General features: G+C 45.0%; 1 long non-coding RNA gene across 6 annotated transcripts in view; it reads left to right on the top strand.

Moving 5' to 3' along the window:
- Nucleotides 1-19,922, top strand: part of LOC121060344 — a 139,305-nt gene that overhangs the window by 14,273 nt on the left and 105,110 nt on the right. For 4 of the 6 annotated variants that reach the window (XR_005814796.1, XR_005814795.1, XR_005814797.1 and 1 more), the window contains exon 2: nucleotides 7,603-7,771. This is a non-coding gene — a long non-coding RNA (uncharacterized LOC121060344). Of the gene's footprint in view, nucleotides 1-6,571; nucleotides 6,728-6,797; nucleotides 7,522-7,602; nucleotides 7,772-19,922 lie in introns of those variants that run through there. The other 2 variants (XR_005814799.1, XR_005814798.1) reach the window with 2 other exon arrangements.

A 19,922-nucleotide genomic window follows, 5' to 3' on the forward strand; every position in this document is an offset into this window, starting at 1 on the left:
AATTTTTCAGCAAGGTAGTCCAGAGTTACTGCTCTGGAGAAGGGAAACAAGGGCACTGAGGGATGGAGAAAGGGTGGGAAGCAACAAAGGAGCATAGGCAGTGACATCTGTCACTAGTATTTCAGAAGTTAAAAATTCAGCATAATCTACTGCCACCCTGTCCGCTGTACTGAGTTCCAACAGTAACAGAATTGTCATGATTTCTACATGAATTAATTCAAATCTCTCTTTGCATGATATGGCGTAAGAAAGGGGCCATCTGGTTTATGTTCTAGGTGTCAGAACCACTCATACCAGCACACGCTCCTCGTGCAAGATGCAAGTTGACTGCACATATTAATGTCTCCTTACCCTCTGCCTCCCTGAGACCTGATGCTGTTGTCCCATTATGGTGCTGCCATTTATACTGTCAATAGCAATAATAATAATACTGCAATGCTTGGCACACACATAGTACCTCCAATTACAACCGTGCCTGAGTTACTTACCGTGTGTTTCTTCACGTGGAGGGAGCTTAGGGACATCAAGTAGGATCGCGCTGTGATGAAGTTCAGAGTGGCCAAGTGCACAGTAAAAGGTTGTCCGGTTTCCGCAAAATTAGCATGTAGCTAGATAAGGCAGACATCCTAGATCATACGCAGAGGTTAATGGCTTCCCCTGGAATACAGAAATAATCATTGGCAGTGGAGTTGAAAAAAGAATCAAGGCATTTGGACACCTGCCCGCACCGCTGGAGAATGACAGCTACTGTCAGGTGTCTCCCCATAACGGTAAACATTTAAATAGTGGCTATCAGACTTAGAAACCTGTGATAAGAACTTAGATAATAGTAAAAAAGTATAATTAGATGTCTGTAAAGTGATAACGTCACACAGATTTACACTGCATGATTTTCAGAGTTGTAAGCAAACCTGAATGTATTAATCCTCACAACACCCTGCAGCAGTGCAATATTGCAATTCCGAAGTAACTCAGGAAAAAAATGGGGTCAGGAAAATGGGTCTGACTTTTTGGGTAAGCAAGTGCGTCAGATTTTAATGCAAAGTCTGAGCAGAATTGGCTTGCTGAGACTGGTCACCTGAGCGACTGTTTGTGTTCCTTTGTCTCAATGAAAGAAGCTCAAAATAGTGGAGCAAAAAAAGTCCTGAAGCAGAAAAAGCTCATCTACTATAGATTAGCTCTGTTTATATTGCAAAGGCTCTGGCTTAAGTGATTTTTTTTTCCCTTAGAAATATTGTTTTAGCATGAATTTATCTTGAAATGAACTTTGTGGTAAATATAATTTAAGCATAAGCTTAAATTCAAGGTCTTATTTAAGTGCTTTTCTACTTTACTTGCCAGCTAAGGATCTGGCCTGGGTTTTGAATGTCTTTAGGGAGAAGAAGCAGATTAATGAGATTAGAACATTTTAAATCACTTTTGTACTTTTCTGGGCTGCATGATCTTTATAATACCTTGTCTCTATAGACTCTATAAAGTGTGTTGGCTGGGTGCTAGTAGACAGGGATGATGAAAATGAGGCTTGCTTGTGCATCCCTTCAGATTTGGGGAACATATTCAATGGCCTATGGCTATGTTCAGTTTCATATGTCAGCGTGTGTGTAATCTCTCAGTCTGCTTTTTGAAAACCTGAATTTTACTGCTTAACTCTCAACCTTATGGGCCTAATTTCCTTGCTAAGGTTTACACCAGATATTTTACGGTCAGGCCAGTAAAATGAAGAATGTGGTCATGGAAGACAGTGACCTGGGAACCCGCAGGCCTTCACCCAGAACATTAGAAGTGCAGTAGGGTTTGGACTGGTACCTAGTGGCAGCTCCTGCCAGCATAGGCACACATGGGTACACACACTCACTGCTGAAACTCCACAGACAAAAGGCAAATCCGTGATACTAAGTTTTACAATTTTTTTCTTCCAAATTCAGAACTAGGCCATCTCTACCGTAGTACAGTCAAGGAATCAGAGCGGCCTGGTGAGCTCATATTTCCCCTGTGTCACTGGGTGGTTTCCATTTACACGGTGATGCAATGTAAAGCGACCCCAGTGAGAGCAGAGGAGTGTAGTGTGGGTTGTCGGCCTTAGGGGGTGAAGGGGCTTGTCAAAGGGAAATTGAGCAATTGCAACAGACTGGAGTTTCCTGCAGCTAAAGTTCGCCAGCAGCCAAAGTTAATCTGTTCCTCAAAGGCTTTCTGTGAAGGAAAGTAGCAAGAAGCCCAAATCCCACAAAATATCAAAAGCTCCAGGATTTTTTCTGTCCAGAGATTTTCATCAAGGCAGGTTTCCCTGAGGGTCTAATTGCATGTTCGGCTCACGCAGCCCCTGGTAGCTCAGGCTCTGAAAAGCCACATGGGAAGGAGCAGGAGTAAAATCTGGAGTGTTCTAAATAGTGCTGCTGGTTATTGCTGGTCAGTGGCAGCTGGGCCCCGACAAGTCTGCCTCCAGCCAGGAGGAGAGACAACAATATGGAGAATATGGAGAGTCCATGTATGTAGATGGGATGTCAAGGGGAGGAGGGCAAAAACACCAAAGCAAACCAACAGGCTTGTTTATAACAATCATATGCATAAACTGGAGCAAATGTTTAATTCCGGACTGCCCCAAAATGCAGCCAGAGTAAACGACTCTTGTACAGAGCTTACACCTTGCAAGCAGGTCCTGCATGGGGCTCAGACAAAGTCATCAGGACATGCAAAACCAGTTACAGCTCGGTTTCCCACATTGAAATAGTGAGTGTAATTAAAAATAAATCACCATAGCTTTTAGTTTGATGAAATTACCACTTATATTAAGAGCAGCTTGAGCTGACTCTAAATCACTTTCTGCAGAATGTCACTTTGGGATTTAAAATATTTGATTGGTTAAAGAATGTGTTGTGCTGCATTGGGGAAATAAAAGAGTAAAACGTGAATCACACATGGTGAATGCAAGAGGTTCTTAGATTCTAGGATGCCTGAAGTCTGTAAGAATTGAAATTAGCCCTTCTGAAAAAGGGTTGATTAATCCGAAGATGCTCCCAACTACTTAATTCATCTGCCCTAATCAGATGTGGAAGTCAGTTTTGACTTTCTGGCCAAAAGGATGATAAGAAAATGTACATACTGCAAAAAACAAGTCAGGGGATTCCTTACTAAAAGTCAATTTGATTCCCTGTTTGCTACTGGTGAAGATATTTAAATACTCATTCAAGAGATGACCTTTAAACGGAGACTTTAGAGAATGTATGTAAAATTGAACAAAATAAGAAGTAGCACAACTCTACAAAGTCTTCTGAGCTGAAATACCTTAGTGACTGAGAAGCAAAGCAAGTGAGGTGAGACACGGGAACAGAGAGTCACAATCTTCTGCCCTCAATGCACAGCTCAAGTTGCACCTAGCTGGTTGTGCTGAGGCAGCTACAAAGACTTCAGTCCTTTCAAATAGGAAAAAACATCTTTTTACTTTAGTGATTTTATTGCAAGTTTTACAATATCGAGTATTTTTCCTAAGTCTCATCTCCTAAAGATATGAACTTAGATGAGAGGCATAGCTTTCATTCTATTTTGTTTCTTTTACTTTGTTAAAGCTGGTTCCTATCCAGAATTATTAGCATTAGAAGTTTAAAACTATGACTTTTTCTTAAAGCATTTTTTGATATTGCATTCTATGTTGCAGTTATGGTACCTTAGGGGAAACAAGAACTTGAGCTCATGAATCTTGGAAGCTTGGGGTTTACGATGCTGCAGAAAGACTATTTGTTGAGTACAAGGCCTGATCTGGAAATGCATTTAAGACATGCATGACTTTGAGCATATAAATAGTTGCACAGAAGTCAATGGGACATAAATTTATGAATTTGCCTAAGTGCTTTGCTGGATCTTTGCCTAAGGAACCACTTACCATGAGTTTCAATAACAGAATCATGGCCTCGTTAATGAACAAACCTCTGGATGAAGAGCATCAGTGAAATGTGAAATCCAGCTCCGTGCTGTATCTGTGCTATTCGGCTTGATTTCATCTCTACGTAAACTCATTCTGCTATGCTGACGTTTATGTCCCTTGGCTTTTCCAAAATGTGATTTGTAAGTTCTGTTTTACACTTGTGAGGGCAACGGGACTGCGCAAGGTGTAGAGCAGCAGTCACAGCAGTCTGGGAATGGTGCACATCAGAACCCAGTTCTAGAGGGCAGGCACTGGAGCAGCTTTTTTTCATAGAAAAAGGCAGTTCCAGAACTTCATCTGTGAATTGTGGCTTTTACCTTCCACTTTTCTCTTTTAAATTCTTTTTTGGCAGCAGAAGAGGCTGACCAGGAAAGAGAAACAAGAACGATTAAGACCAGTCGCTATTGTCAGGCCTCTGCATGGTTCATTAGTGCTGGCAGACAACAGAAATGCACGTATCACTGCACAAAAGACCAGAAATAACTTTGGGAAATGGCTGCTGGGGTGGGGCTACTGGGAAAGGAAGAGAAGGACCGTTGGTTTATAGACTGCAGTGGGTGAAGATGGAGCCATTCAGGTGGACCAGCATGAGGCCTGTGCACCGCAGGGGTGGCTCTGGAACTTCATGAAGCCTGCTTATTTCCTGGGATTGCCAACAAGGCTATCTGCCCCACTTCTTGGGTGCACAGGCCTCGTGCTGGCTGTCTGCACAGGGTGAGCTGTGTCCTCTGTGGCAGCTACTTGCTTTGACGCTGCCCAGTGCCTCTGGGAACAATCAGAGCACCTGACCGAAGCTGCTCTGCTAACTATTACGGTTATTAGCTTGGACAAAAATAGGGTCTCTGCCTTCAGGATATTACAATATAAATAAAAACAGGAGCATGGCAATGGGGCAGGGTTGAAATACCTTTGATCCTCTGCTGTAAGCAATTGTTGCATTGGGGTTTCTTTTAAAACAAAAAGCAGCAGCTGCCCTTGGGAGATCATGGAACAAACCATGAGCATGAGGTAGAGCAGTCATTTACTGAGCATCACTTGGAGCTGTTCAGCAAATTTGGGTATGCTTCAATACTCACAGAATCATTGAATGGGTTGGGCTGGAAGGGACCTTAAATGTCATCTAGGGCAGGGGTACCTCCCACTAGACCAGTTTGCCCAAAGCTCCATCTAACCTGGTTTTGAACACTTCCAAGGATGGGGCACCCACAGCTTCTCTGATTAAATAAATCCATGTCAGAATTCTTTCACTCAGAATTAAAATTGTTGTTGGAAATTAAAGGTGTTTTTATCTGTTGTTCTGCACAAACATTTGTTTCAACTGAATAAGAAATGCTACCAAGTCATAATGAAACTTTTGCAAAATCTCCTTGTCTGACCCAGAGCCAGCTTGAGAGGCATGCACCTCTTTGCTAGATTTTCTCTTAAGCATCCATGAAGCGATCTCTGGATTTCAACTGGTAAAAGGCATTAAAAGGGGAGAAGAGCTGCCTTTCTGCTGCAAGTGTGGTAATCCCTCCGTTCCCAGAGCCCCTGGGCGTGCGATCAGCTGCAGAGCGCAGAGGAGTGGAAGCCGAGGGCTCAGCCAGCTGCTCGGTGCGTCCCCAGCGGCAGCAGTAGCAGGAATGTAACAGACAAACACTATGGGGAGACGTGGTGTGTACTGAATCAGTGTATTAACCTTCTACCCTGAGAATATCAAGTAAGCAAATGTTTGGAAGTTTTAATTTATGAAGATTAGTGTGTCAGATATATTTTGAGGAAACTTTGGGACTGTTTTCCAGAAGTAAACCCCAAAACTTTTCCAGGATTTTCAGGCACTTAGTTGGTTAAAGGACCTTCAGTCCTTCCCATTCTCACAGCATCCTCTGCTGTGGTTCACACACAACTGTGTTAACATAAGTCTGGAATATCTCAACACATAATTATTTATCCTTCAATAAAACAAAGAAAACCATGTCTGAAGCTGACTAATATCCCTTCCTCAGCCTGCCAAGTGGGGCCTTGTGTTTTCAGTATTGAAAACCAAGCCTGACTTGCTGCATATTTTGTGTTACCGTGGTTTATGTCCAAATGCAAGGATTTAATTTTGTCCGTCATCAAACCATGGTTTCCATATGACACCAATACATTCCTTCCTCTGCCTGCTGTTCTGACAGACGACAGAATAGAATTAAACATTCCAACCAGCACACTTAAAACGCAAGAGCTTATGTTCCTTTGGCTTTGGAGATCAAGGGGCAGATCTTCAGTGGGTATAAATTGTCTTCACTGGAGCTATGAAAATTTACACCACTTACCCCAGCTGAGGTACAGCCTTGGATGTATTTATTGCACGGCACAATTTGAAGAAGATAGATTCAGTAAGACTGAAAATACAGTGGACTCCCCTTGTCTTCTTCTGTGCCTGGCTATAATGAATGATTATTGGTGTGTTTCCTTCTGGAGCAGTTACTGACCGGCCCAAATTATGCTTCTGGAAGCCAGTAGAGAGAAACCTCCGCGCATATTTATCCCCTGACTGCAGCTTGCCCTACCTGCCAGCCAGTTTCAGTTGAATGGCATCAACGTTAAAAGAAGCCAATCCCCCGTCTCTCCCAGACTGAGACTGAGAGTAGAAAAATGATCAGCTCCTTCTCAAAACACTGGCTGGTGTTTCAGAGGAGCCTGAGGGAATTATGCACAGATCCTTGAAATTTTAGCTCTGGATCTTGAAAGAATAGGTTTATTCCACACTTCACACCCTGGAAGGACAGCTCATTGCCTGGCATAGCTGTGATGTCATCCCTTTGGGGAATTTTTTCAGATGAAGTAAGAGCAAAGTCCTAGGCCTTGTAGTGACCTCCATCTCGATCAGAACACCAGTGGTATGATCCTGGGCTGCTGGGTTTTCAAATGCTCCTAACAGTTCCACTGTCTGTCCATCTGAGCATAGTGCTCAGTCAATATGCTGAAAATATGGTGTTCCAGCTGAGTGGTGTAATGAGGCGGAGCTGAAAAGTCCCTGTGGATGGGAAGAGGAGATGCGCTATCCTCAGGAAGGAAAGAGACCCCAGGATGATGATAGCAACAATCCAGCTGGGCCTGCAAGTCAACACCAGTCCTGGATTTAGCAAAGAACTTTGGCAGTTTTTGAAGTGCTTGGGATTTTGCCCTGGATCTAGGGTCTCCAGAGTGGTTGTTGTCAGGATTTGCTAGGTGGGGTAGGGCCACGGCTGCTGATGCCAATAGTCTAGGAGAGGGGAAGTGAAACCTACTGAGACTCGGGGATGAAACAAATTTGTATTAATTAAAAGCAAATGCTGTATGTTGGCTAATGGGTTCCAAAGCAGATGTTTGTCAAAATAGCCAAGAGATGGGTCATCTGAAAGCAGAAGTTATAAATAATAACTACGTTTCTAGTTATTTCATGTTTTCTCAGGTCAGAACCAGGTGTCAGTCTGTTGGAAATACCATATATTGAAACGTCTCATGTTGTTACACTGTAGGGAACTACGTGCCATCACTTCTGTGTATCTGACCCATAAACCCAAACCCCTGTGCACTTAGAAACCTATGTGTAGCATTACAAGTACAGCTCGCAGCCAGCTGAATGGACATTTACGGTAAGGGAATGGTTTTGCAGGCAGAGGCTGGCACCCTTGCTCCACCTATGACCAAAGGGCTCTCTTCAATTCTATACTCAGGTGGATGCATCCTCACGAATGGCACTGGCACCTCTGCACATCTCCATCCCTGGCTGGAGGCAGCACAAAGGACTAGAGGCGGTTTGCTCTGTTCAGTCCCAGGATGCAGCAGAAGGGGATGAAGAAAGAGACACGTAATCCTGTCTGTGATCCAATCCAGTTTTTCCAGGTAAGATTTCTGCTTCTATGTTGGCACCTAAATTTGGAATGTCTTACTCCTATAATGTGCTTTAATAATTTAACTGTGGTCTTCGGACCAGGTAAGTCTGCACTGTTCACTCTGCAGATGAAACAGCAGATCCTGGGAGGCTCTTCCTATCACCAGGGCTGCAGAAACATAAATATGTGTAGGGCCAAATTCACTGCTGGCACAAGTACACATAATGCACAGTCTTCAGAAAGATATACCTGCTTGCTCTTGAAATGAACGTGGCCTGCTTATTTCCTCTTGGACCACTATATATAATATCCTCACGGAAACATACTCTGACCATGTTCTCGTATTTATATACGGTGTGGTACATGCTGTATAAATACCTATGGGTTCAATTGCCAGCACATAAATCAGCACAGTTAAACAAAGATACAGATTTACACTCCCTGCAATTCTGGCTTTATAAATGGGTCAGTATGAGCCTGCTCCCAGCCTGGCACTTCATATGCAAATACCAGTCATTTCTTTAGGCAGTAGATGGTACGAATGGAAGTGTGGGCATCTAAATCTTCATACCAGGACTTCTGCATTCCACAGTCAGCTAGCCAGTGTGTGGATGAATGTAAAGAAAACGACATAAAGCTAGACTAATAGTCAAACTTCATTTTCCAGATGAAGTGAAATGCAATTTTTTCCCCAAAACTTTAAACATTTAAAGATGCTTCAGATTTAAAGAGTACTGCTCTTTGTTTGTACTTAAATTTGCTTACAAATAGTGTAGTAAGGAAACATTTTTTTGAAAGGAAGAAATTTTGTTCATCTTGGGATGTATCCATGTGACTGTCTTCATGTGTGTGTGGATGTTTAGGTATGTGTTTTGTGTATGCTAGAGCAAAAAAATATATATTTAGAATTAATTTGTGTAAGTACATGTGCATGTAAAGACACCCTGTTATATACACACATTTTGTCACATATATATGTGCATATATAATAATGTTTGTATACACAAACACACACAAATTATGTACAAAAAATTAAGCATATGCCCATCTCACCCTAAACGGTGCATCCCTCCAAGGAACGTCAAACCTATCTGTGTCAACAAACAGACCTCTCCAACCCAGGGAGATACGAATACAGATATGCAGAGACAAACAGAAAGCTCTATACCTGTAAGGGCAGTTAACCTATTTAAACACCACATCTGCCCCGCTTCCAGTTACTCCCTCCCACTGCAGTCTCTGTCCCTCCCAGACAACACTCCCTAGCCAGGATCCTGAGATCTTTGCCCTCTTTTCCTTCAAATTAAATTTCAACTTTTTTTCAAATCTCTGGTAGAGTGACAAGCCGGTGCCAGAACTGTCTTTTAATACACAAAAGCATAAATAATGCCATCCATCAGAGCTGTCACTCAGAAAGATAGATTGCTACTTGTCCAGACACTGGAATGACACAAAAGTGAAAGTTAGAAACTGTCTCTTTTCTTTGCTCTCTTTCTTTTTCTTCTTCTTCTCCCTCTCTCTCTCTTTTTTTATTTGCCGGACTGCTTGATTCTGATTAATGGTGCTGTCAGGGAGGGATTCCGCTTGCCCGGATAATGAGTCAGGAATGTATTCCCTGTCACAAACACAGCAGATGTCAGGGGCAGAAGGGCCCGGGAATGCCAGAAACAATATACAGTTTCTTCCTAGTCCCCTGACAGGCCAATATGCTGCACAAGGTCTAATTTATGTAGACAAAATGCAGGCAAGGGGCTGTAGCAGCAAAGAAACTGTGCTGGGAAGTCTGAACTACAATGCAGCAGGGGAGAGAGCTGAAGGGAGGTAATGAACGCTAGCAGTGGGACTCAATAGCACTGCATCAAATGGCCTTAACAAGAATGGCCCAGGACCACTTTGACTCCATTAAAGTGCACTTTACATCATTACAGAGAGAAATCAAACAGGGCAGAGGGCTTCTGTTTCCTTTAATGGCTCGATTAGGTTATTCACTCATCGGGGTTTGCAGCTGTCATAGTAATGCAGCAACTGCCAGGAGAGGTACAATAGCACTCGTGGCAGTGTGGGGCCCGTGCCCCCTCTCAAAGCGGAATGCATTCACTGGTCCTGCAAATTCCCCACGTGTATGCGACGACTGTGGCAAAGGCAGAATTAGAGGGATTTGCCAGTCCTGCTAAAAGAATTTCAAAGCGATTTGTGTTGAGATGCCTTCACTTTTAGGGGTGGCCACCTGGAAGCATTGGAAAGGGGCCAGGTCCGTGCTGAAAGCTGAGCACCTGCCTTTGGCTATCTGGGGCCCTGGCTTGGCACGCCAGCAAGAGGAGCCCACGTTGGCTGCACAGGATGCTGACCTTCCCCGTGCTGGAAAGAAACCCCTATCTTTCCAGCTATAAAACGCTGATGTCATAAAAGTAACTCACATATTGGGAAAATAAATTAGCATTTTGAAGTGCATGCAACTGCACTGGTCTGCTGCACTTTCTGATCAGCACTCGGGGGCAATTTGGCTTCCCAGCGCTTGTTCAGCACTTGGTGTAATGAGGTCCTGGTCCAGGAGGAGTAACGCTCAGGGCTGCAGGGTGGTGTGCTTCCATCCCACAGTTACCGGCCTTCCTTACCTACATGCCATGACTAGGGAAAAGGTTAGTTACAAGAGAATCATAGCGTGGGAAATGAAAAAGAGGTGATTCAAAGTCCCCTGATGTTCACCAAAGTTTCTGTATTTACATCAAAGAGTCATGAAGAAAACTCCCAAGCACTTGGGGAAAACCCCTTGAAGATGTCACGTTGTCTGTCTAGCGACTGCTTAATTAAATCATGTTATACTGCAAAATTTGGAGTGAAAAAAAGACTTTGAAACTGGTTGTGCTAGAGGCAGTTTTCTAAGGCTGTGGTTAGCAGCAAATTTCAGAGCTGCCTTTGGGTTGTGAGTCCTTTGCGATAGGGGCCTTGTCTTGTTCCACCCTGGGCTGTTGGCACAGGGGAGCCCTGGTCTGGGGAAGAGCTTCCTCCCACAGCAATAATACTATAATAGCTGTTACCACAACAGAACTAGTCACTTAAAAGGGATTAATTCCTGTCTGGGATAAGTGTACTCATCTCCTCCCTAAATCTGGTTCGAGACCTTTTTTCTGAGATCAGGCTTTCCAGTCCTAAAAAGATAACCTTAAGGTATTCTCATCTTATCTGGCCTTTGAGTGTTTAGTCGTAGGCCTAACACAGCCATTTCACTGTCTGTCTTTAACCACGGTAAAAACAGTAATAAAAGGAAGAATATGTGAGCTGTTTTTCTACAAGAGCCTGCTCTGGCTTTTATTTCCCTGCTTCTTCGCCTAATCTGAACCCTGACTTGTGAAAGGTCCCGGTGATTCCTTCCTGAGGAACTGAGAGCTGAGCTCTGGCATGATTTTGGCACCGAACGGTGAAGGACCTTGAGGTTGTAGGATCTGCAATGGTAGGAAGAGGGTGCATGCATCCAAAGAGGTAAAAATCAAGAATGACATCCAGATGAAAATAAAGATTGGGTTCTGCCACTCAGAGTCACAAGAGCAGGCAGGAGCTGCTTGGAATGGGGAAGTGTAGTCAGGACGCTGGGACTCGCAGATTTCATGGCCAGATTGAATAGGATTAAATGGTGGTCCTGAGTTTTCCCCAGATGCTGTGCAGTACCCCAAAGCCTCGTGTGTGCAGCACGTATTTCTGAGCAGTAAATCTAGGCAGCTTGTCTGAAAGTGACGCTGTTCTGGAGAAGCCTGTTTACACCGGTCACGGAGCTGTATTAGCAGGGTCAGGTTTGGCAGACCCACGCTCTGAAGGCATGATGATATTTTTAGTTAGATCAGTGTAAATCCAGCCACGGGGCCATATTTGATTTCATTTGCTGCAGCAGCAGCAGTCCAAAGCAGCTCTACTGCAAACACCAGCCTGTCTGTTCAGCAGCACAGCGTGGCAAACTGTGTGAGCCTCGGGGACGGGGGTGGCTGCAGAGCTGTCCCGCTGCTGGTTGCTGGTGCAGCAACTTGGCTTTACGGGGGTAAAAAGGGCATGCTCAGGCCCCCTCCACTGAAACCCAGCTAGTGACTTTGTATTTGTCTAGGTGAAATCTCGTTTACTTCTGAGCCTCACAAAACCAAAGAAGTTGTCTCTGAATATGCTTCTGAAATGACATTTCCTAAAAATGTCTGGAGTCCTTATCCTCTTGGATCCAGCAGTCATGTCCATTCTCTCTACCTACAAATGAAGTCTTTCTGATCAGAGTAATGCAACGAAAAAGAAAGGTTGCTTCCCAAGTCACTTGGCAGCCTTGTCCACAACACTGGGGACGCTAACTTGCATTGAAAAGACATTTCTTTCTAATTGAGTTATGTGGTTTTTTGTGTTTTTTGTTTTTTTTTAACTTTCTCCTAAAGCTCAACGTGTTTTTTATTTAAAATAACTTTATCTGCTTAGAATGTCCCTAATCAGAACCAGCACCTAACAGCCTGAAAATAAAGGAAATAAAATTAAAGATTGAAATTGTGTTGGTTTTACAAGCCTGAGGCCTTGTGAGGCTTGCTTCAGGAGAGGGGAGGGGAGGTAAGGCTCAATTTTTTTGGTTTTGCTTGTATTATACTGATCAAAGAAGCATATTGTTAAGTAAGCACAAGTGTGGATTTAGAAATTTAGCACATTAAGACAGCTGTGATTGACATCAGATCGCAAGAGTCGGTGCTTGAGGGAGTGCAGAGCACAGAGATGGGGACAGGGCAGGTTCTCAGGTGTTGGCAGAGGGAGCTGAGCAGGACAGGGCACAGAGACTGAGCAAAACGGGTTTCTGTGGTGCTGCAGGTTAGGTATGGAGCAAGACTGTGAAAAGTGAAAATTTGCTCTCTCTCCCTCTTGCTTTGTAATTTAAAGAGGGAGCTGGGTCTTGGCCCTGCTGGGGAAACCAGGCTGAGCTCCTGGCACCTTCTGCACACGATGATCCTTGGCTGTAATGGAAATCCTATGGAAGCAGTTATGACGTGGACATTAATAACAATACAAGGAGTGCTCCACAGGCTGAGCGCGGTTATGTATTACCAGGGGTGCTGAGACAAATGAGCACTGGCTAACAGCACAGCCTTGACTGTATGCTCTTGCATATCCTGTGTTGTTGTGAAGGGAACGTGCATGTGGTGGAAGAAGTAGAGCTGAGGTTGTCACAGCATTTATCTTTTTATGCCTTCCATCGGAACGGAGCTGTGCTCTCCCTCGGACCAGAGCTGGCAATGATGCCTTTGAGAGGGAGGCAGCGGCACAGGCAAAGCCATGCCTGTTTGCAGCAGCATCTGTGCAAAGTGACTCCATGAGACTGAGGCCAGTGAAAGGGGATGCAAGGCTTCAGGAAGTCATGTTGGAGCACGTGTAGGCAGCTGAAGTCTCGCAGTCCACAAAAGGCTGCTGTACTGCACCACGGCTGCCCTCTGTGCCCGGGTGGAGAGCCAGAGCGCGCTGCTGGGAATGGGTGACTGTTGGGGTGGCGGTGGGAGTGGGGCAGGTGCCCTCCCGGGACACCCTCCAACCTTTCTGTCCCCCCGCGATTCAGCGTTAGCAAGCAGCAGCTGAGCATTCGGTCGTGTAAGCTGTCACCTGCTGAACTTTGCAGAAGTTGCAGCCCCAAACATTTACGCTTATCGGAGTCAGCACAGCGTTTTGTGTAACCTGAGTCCTCGAAGGACCAGGTCAAAACCTGGTCAGCGTTAAGGCATCTCCCTGACTTCCCGTCCCCACAGCCCCGTGAGAGGGGATTAGATTTCAAACGCGCCGTGTGTCATCTTTAAAAGACATAATACAAACAAGTGACACCCCAGGACCAGGCGTCTGCAGAGGGGGCAAGAGGGGAGAAAGGCACATCTGATCAAAGATGCCCCCAGCCGCTTCACCGAGGCACGTCCCTCAGGAAGGAGGCTGAAAAGACCAATTTTCACAGATCTCAGCACCAGGAAATAGGCATTTCATCATGAGTTGAGTCATGGAAAGGAGCATTCGGCCAGGCTGCTGCTGCTAAGGCAGAGACAAATGTAATTTATTACCCCGAGGCCTGCTGAGGCTTGGGGAACTGAGGAGGAACATGCAGCATTAAGGAGGCCTGGCCCCCTAGGAGGCTTTTTGGAGAGTGACTAATCGAGATGGGATATTCTCATCCATCTGAGCACATCCAGTCCTTTTACAGATTTGTGTCATAAAATAAACAGCACGTAGGCACTGGGAGAAGGGGCGACATTGCCATTAAAGTCCTGACCTGAAATTCAGGACACCTGGGTTCACTCACAACTCTTGTAGGTGGCTTATACAATTCAGTGGGTCATTTAATCTTTTCCTCCATCAATTCCCCATCTGCAAGAGCTGATGACAGTGCACCCAGGTGCTAGGAAATATACGTTCCTGTAGGCATCCTCCCAGCGAGGAGGCAGGAGGTGGTGGGGAGCTGTAGGGGATGTTCCTGGGCCCTCTCATGCCAGCTGGGGACACAAGAGCCCGATCGCTCCCTGTTACCTGCAGCTGCTGCATCGACAGCACTTTTAGTGTAGGCACAGATGATCCAGAGGTGACACTGCAGATATTTCATAGCACTAAAAGCCCCTCACGGGGATTTTTCGCTGCAGGTCTCTGCTGCTCGTAGAGGTGAGGGCATGACCCACCCTGCCCCAGCTTCCCCTGCAGAGGGGCCTGATTTCAGCCAGGGCGCGTTTGGCCAAAGGCCTCAGGTGACTGATAAAAGAGTTGGGCTTGAGTGAGGGCAGCTGCTGTGACCCGAGGGTGAGATGAAGCTGTGTCATCTACTATGTCTCAGCTCCTGCGTCTGTGGCAGCTTTCCTGGGGGCTCTCTGCATGTTCTGATGTTTCATCCTGCAGCCTGATGTGTGTTTTGGATAAACAGAGCGGTGAGTTTATGCTAAGGGATGACTGTGATATTGCGGGAGTGATTTCACATTGCTGCTTTAAGCCAGCGCTGTAGCTGAGTCTCCCACACTTTCACTGCAGGGGAGGAGTCATTAATATTTCTGAAATGCGTTAAGAATTTTCAGGTGAGTGGGGGCCTTTTACAGCAACGCAAGGTAATGTGTCTCTTTTTTTTGTGTGAGTGGTGATTAACTGATAGTACGAAATGCTGAAGCCCACTACTTCCCATATGTGCAAGCGTGTGTGTGTGTGTAGCAAGGCCAGGCAAATGACTAATGCAAACCTGAAGAGAGACAGCAGAGCATATTGTAAAGATCAACCCTATTTCAGCTTATGTTCAAATCGGAAATGCCAGAGATTGTTTCATAGTCTTCTGCAATGTTCATTATAAAAGTCCCCAGATGGCAGATGGCTATTAGCTCACTGTGACCTATATAAATGTCAAACGTAAAGCTATTGCCCCAGTGAAAATCTCAAAATAAATAACAACAGGAGGGATGCTGTTCTGCTGCCACCAGGATTTATGGATTATGAATTCATGCTAATTCATCCTAAAGCCAGCAAAAGAATGAATCTTGTCCTTTTGGAGGGATTCACTTAACACCTGCTTGCAGATGAATTCAAGTCCCACGTGCCTGATTCTTCACCGATGTCTTCCCTGTGTCCCCTTCCAGTCTTAAGCAGCTTCCCCCAGAGGGCCGGCGGGTTCCTGGGAAGAGCAGGGGATGTGCAGGGTGGTATTGATTAACGTGAGACAGCGCCAGTGTCACTCACTGCAGACAGCGGGGGCTTTCTTTTGTTTGCCAAAATCGTGTAACAACAACACGAACAATGATCTCGGATTGTTTTCTTTGCCCTTATTGATCACCGTGTCACCTGTCAGTCCGAAAAGGTGTGATTTCTCCCTAGGTTTTTAGGAAGCAGTTGGTTACAAAGGCCAATCTGTGCTTGTAAGCACGGGCTGCTTGCGTACATCGCTTTGCTTGGAGGAGGAAGGGGGCTTGGTTTGCTCCCTTGTTGTGTTATTGTGGCCTCGCAGCTAATCAAAATAATGCATACCACGAGTAATTGCAATTTCTGTAGCAAAACTTTCCCTTCTCACTAAAATCAGCAAAGAGCATGGTGGAACAGATGCACTTTGTAGAAAGCCCAGAAAATTAGCTGTTAAATCTCCCTCTGGTCTCGTTTGCATCATCATCCATCTGCGGTAGCTGTGTCACCAGAACCGCTCCGAACGGGACAGGAGCCGCCCCGGGCCGTGCTGCAGCAGCAGGATGGGTCGGCTGGGGGCCCGAGGCTGCTGAAGGCAGGGCGCTACCCTGGGCACCCCCAGTGCCTCGAGCAGCTCCCAGGAACTGAAGCAGCACGGCAGCAGCTCGGCTGTACGGCAGCACCCCGTGCAACCCAGAGGCTCCAAAGTACGCTTAGGGCTTGTCTGTGTGGGGAGCCGTGAGGAGTAACTAATTGTATGAGGTTACAAACAGAAGTTCAAGGCTATTAAACCCCCGTGTGGCTGCTCTGCCTCAGAATAACACGTCTGTAGCTTGCTGCAGTTTCATCTAACCACAGGGCTTTGATGTATGCTCATTAACTTCATACCTTGGCTCCGTTTGTCTCAACTTTTCGCGATGTACCCTGTAGACAAGACCTTTGAAAGGAAAAGAATTGCATGCACGAGTTTCAAGGAATTTGCCCTAAATGGCCATTTTAGGATGATAGGCTAGATCACTCAGCAATCACCATTTAACATGTTCATTTATATTTGTTTTTATGGTGTTCAGATGATATCAGGGACACATAGTGTTCAGCAATGAGCAAACAGAAGAAAGTTGGGGGGGGGGAAGTAAAATAAACAAACTCTGCAACTGGAAAGACATGCTTTTTCCCCTCAAAAACAGTTTTCAAAAAAGCAAGTAATTGCTGTTAAAATTCTTTAAGTTTCACCAACACAAGTTACGTGGTTTTTTGTGGATTTTTTTTTTTTTTAATATATTGCTTGGTGAAAACATAAATGAGCTGATTTTAGAAATATTTAATCCCCATAAAAGACATTTTGGTAAACAAAAATACACATGAATATTTTATTAATGTTTTTGATAAAGATGTGAATAGGTAGTGACATCATGCAGTGAATGAAGCAGCTTATTAAAAAATTAAGAGGAAAGTAGGAATGTGGGTTAATTTTATCAATGCAGAAACAACTTCAACCATATTTTTCTCACAAACACAAGATTTCATTTTTGAACTGTCGCAATAATAAACATTCCCAAAAAGCATAAACTTGCTTTCATTTCTTAGCACGCTGATTTATACGTTGGCTGAAAGCTTGCAGGTCTCTGCAGCTGAGAATCTCTTTTTAAAAATAAACCCTGTGTCATACCCAGAGGTGCACTGCTGTTCCCTGGTGATAGCAGAATTGAGAAATGAGGTGTATGTCGTGTACGGGGCATATGCTGTGTGTGAGAAAACACTGGTTAGACTGCTACAACATCCTCCAAAAGCCAAGTCAGGCCTTGGAGCACTGTGTAGTAAATCCAGGGCTCAAACCTATCCTGTAGTTAATGACCAGAGCTCTAAAAAACGTGTATTAAGCATGACATTAAAGTGCCAGTGCTAAATACTTCACATATTAAGTGCAGTCCTGCCTGACATAAATTAGGAGCAATTAAACATTACAGAAAATAGAACTGCGTGGTAGTTGTGACCAGTCTGCGCTGGAGTTAACGTGTAGCCAAAAGGAATGGTCTGATTTATGGTGTTGGTTAGTCAAAAGTTAGGACTGGAAGTGGCTGTATTTGCTGTTCTTATCCTCTAGTCCTGCAGGGCACGCCGCCGTGCTCGGAGCTGCATCGCCTCCTGCAGCAGTGCCTGGGTTAGCTGGACTTGCAAGGGGAAACACTCCCTGGATGTGGCTGTCAGTGACAAATGCTGTCATTTTTGTGGTAGTCCCAGTAACTTAATCCTGGTGACTTTTTGCTGCTTTAACCCGCCTGTTCCAAGTGGCCGCTCCATAGAGCAGAGGGCCCTGTTACTTGGGTATAAAATGAGATTTCTCCTCTGCAGTCCATGAAGCTGTTCGTTTGCGTGAAGTGACAGCCCAGCCTAGCACTGGAAAAAGTTCCGAAGATGGTAAAATATCATAAATACATTTTAATTTTATAGTGGGCTGCATCTTTTCTGTGAAAAACACAGTGAGGAAGCATGCAGGTCCACTTCCCATTTGATCCATTCCCGCTGTTCCACAGCGTTAGATCAACGGGCTACTGAAATTGCACTTGAAAATTAATTTCCCGCAAAGCTTTTGCCAACAGCTGACAGGTGACAGATTGCTGCATTGGTTGTGTATGTATTGTTTGTGCCCTAATGTGAAATGGAGGTCTTTGAACAATGTCTTTTTGTTTTTCTTTTCTTTTATTAAAGCTGCAATTCCACTATGACAAAAATTACAGCCACTGGCTAGCGCCACGCAGAGGCATGTGAGCTCATGTTGAGCCCCCAACTCCAGAATCAGCAGAGCTGTGCCCAAGTTAATTAACTGGACAGGGAGGGCTAATAAGCTCAGGATCCTCAGCATGCATCTGTAGTCCTCTTGGATGGAGACGAGGATCTCTGCCTGGCGTTGCAGAGCGACACGTGGAGCAGCTTGTGGCTCATTGCTGAGAGCAAAGTTAGTTCTGGAAGAAAGGACAAAGGGATTCAGTTCAATCCTCTTCTTATGTCGTACTGAACTTTTATGTCAGGAAAAAAAAAAAGAGGAAAAACAATGGCTTCAGTAGGGAACAAAGTCCTTATTTTGTGTTCATGGGGTTTCGACCCTGGAGGTTCATTTGCTGTGCTGCCACTGCTGGGACTCAGGAGACAGCCCAAGGGATGCAGAACTGGTGGGAACGATGGCAGAATGAGGCCTGTTGTTATGCCAGGCCTGCAGAGAGAGGAAAAGACAGCTTGGCTGAAAGCAGATCTTTTCTCGGAGGCCCAGCTCCAGCTGCCCATGGAAGCCAAGTAAATCTGTGCAAGATGACGGTATTTGAGGAATTGCCATTGCAGAAGATGAGGGTGCGAGGGTGGAACACCAGCATCCCTTGTTCTGTTGCAGCACAGCAGGGGTAGAGTTAACATGACCTAGAAGCAGAAACAAAGAAGGCTTTCCTTTTTCATTCTTTGGCATGCATGTTTCTTGCTTCTCTGAGTATTTGCATGACCATAAATTCAGAGCTCTGGAGGATATTTTCAGCCAAAGACTACATGTGCAGGATACCATAATGTAAACTGCATATGTTGTGAGAAGTTGTTAAATGGAACCAGCAGATGATAATGTGCCCAGCATTGCTGCTAACATCCCTTGATTTCCTCCCACCATAGGCAAAACAAGACCTCTTCCCAATCAATTCTAACTTTCTGACAGGCCTATAAATTAACATAAAGAAGAGAATGTTTTTTGGCTACCAGACCTCTACTGGAGACCCAGGAGCTGGCCCCTGTTCCCGAGAGTGGCTCTGGTTTGGAGGGAGCGCAGGCGCGTGCAGCACACTCGGGCTTCGTTTGCCATTTCCCATTTCTGCGCTCTGCCTCGCAGACAACGACACGTGTTGGAAAAAGTCTGGCACAGCCCAGTACATCTGCCACCTTTCCCGGTCTCTTTCCCAGTCCTTCTCCAGTGCAAGTGGCTGTTCCCCCTTTCTGTGTGGATTTAGGGACAAAGGGAGCTGCAGTGTTTCCTCCTGGCTTGAGGACGTGCAGCTGTTAAAGGTGTGTGGTGAATACTGCAGAGCTGTTCCGAGGAACTTGCCATCAGCTTCAAGAGTCAGGACTGAATGGACAGAAAACTGACAATTCTCTTTGTCAAAATACCTGAAAGTCCTGTGTTTGCTTTTGTTGTTGTTTTGTTTGTTTGAAAGTCTACATTTGTAGACAAAGATTGCAACGAGAATTTCTTAGGAAGCAGTAATGCAATACCGTAGCACTCTGGCTGATACCTTTTGGTGTAGAACCAGCAAAAGGCTCCTGTAAGAGGGAAAACCGTCTTCAACAGGTCCTCCTGCTGATTCTCAACCTGAAAAAAACGGGTTTTCTCTCTGATAGTCCTTAGCCCAAATATTGGTGTTGAGTTTACCTTCCCTCTGGTTTGTAGCCTGGGACAATATTCACTTTGCCTTTCCGTCTAAATGAACTCTAACATTCAGCTCTAGAGTGTTGATTAAATTCGCTGCTGGACAATGATTGCAGAGGTAACTGATTAT

Source organism: Cygnus olor, chromosome 27, assembly GCF_009769625.2.
Source record: "Cygnus olor isolate bCygOlo1 chromosome 27, bCygOlo1.pri.v2, whole genome shotgun sequence".
NCBI lineage: Eukaryota > Metazoa > Chordata > Aves > Anseriformes > Anatidae > Cygnus > Cygnus olor.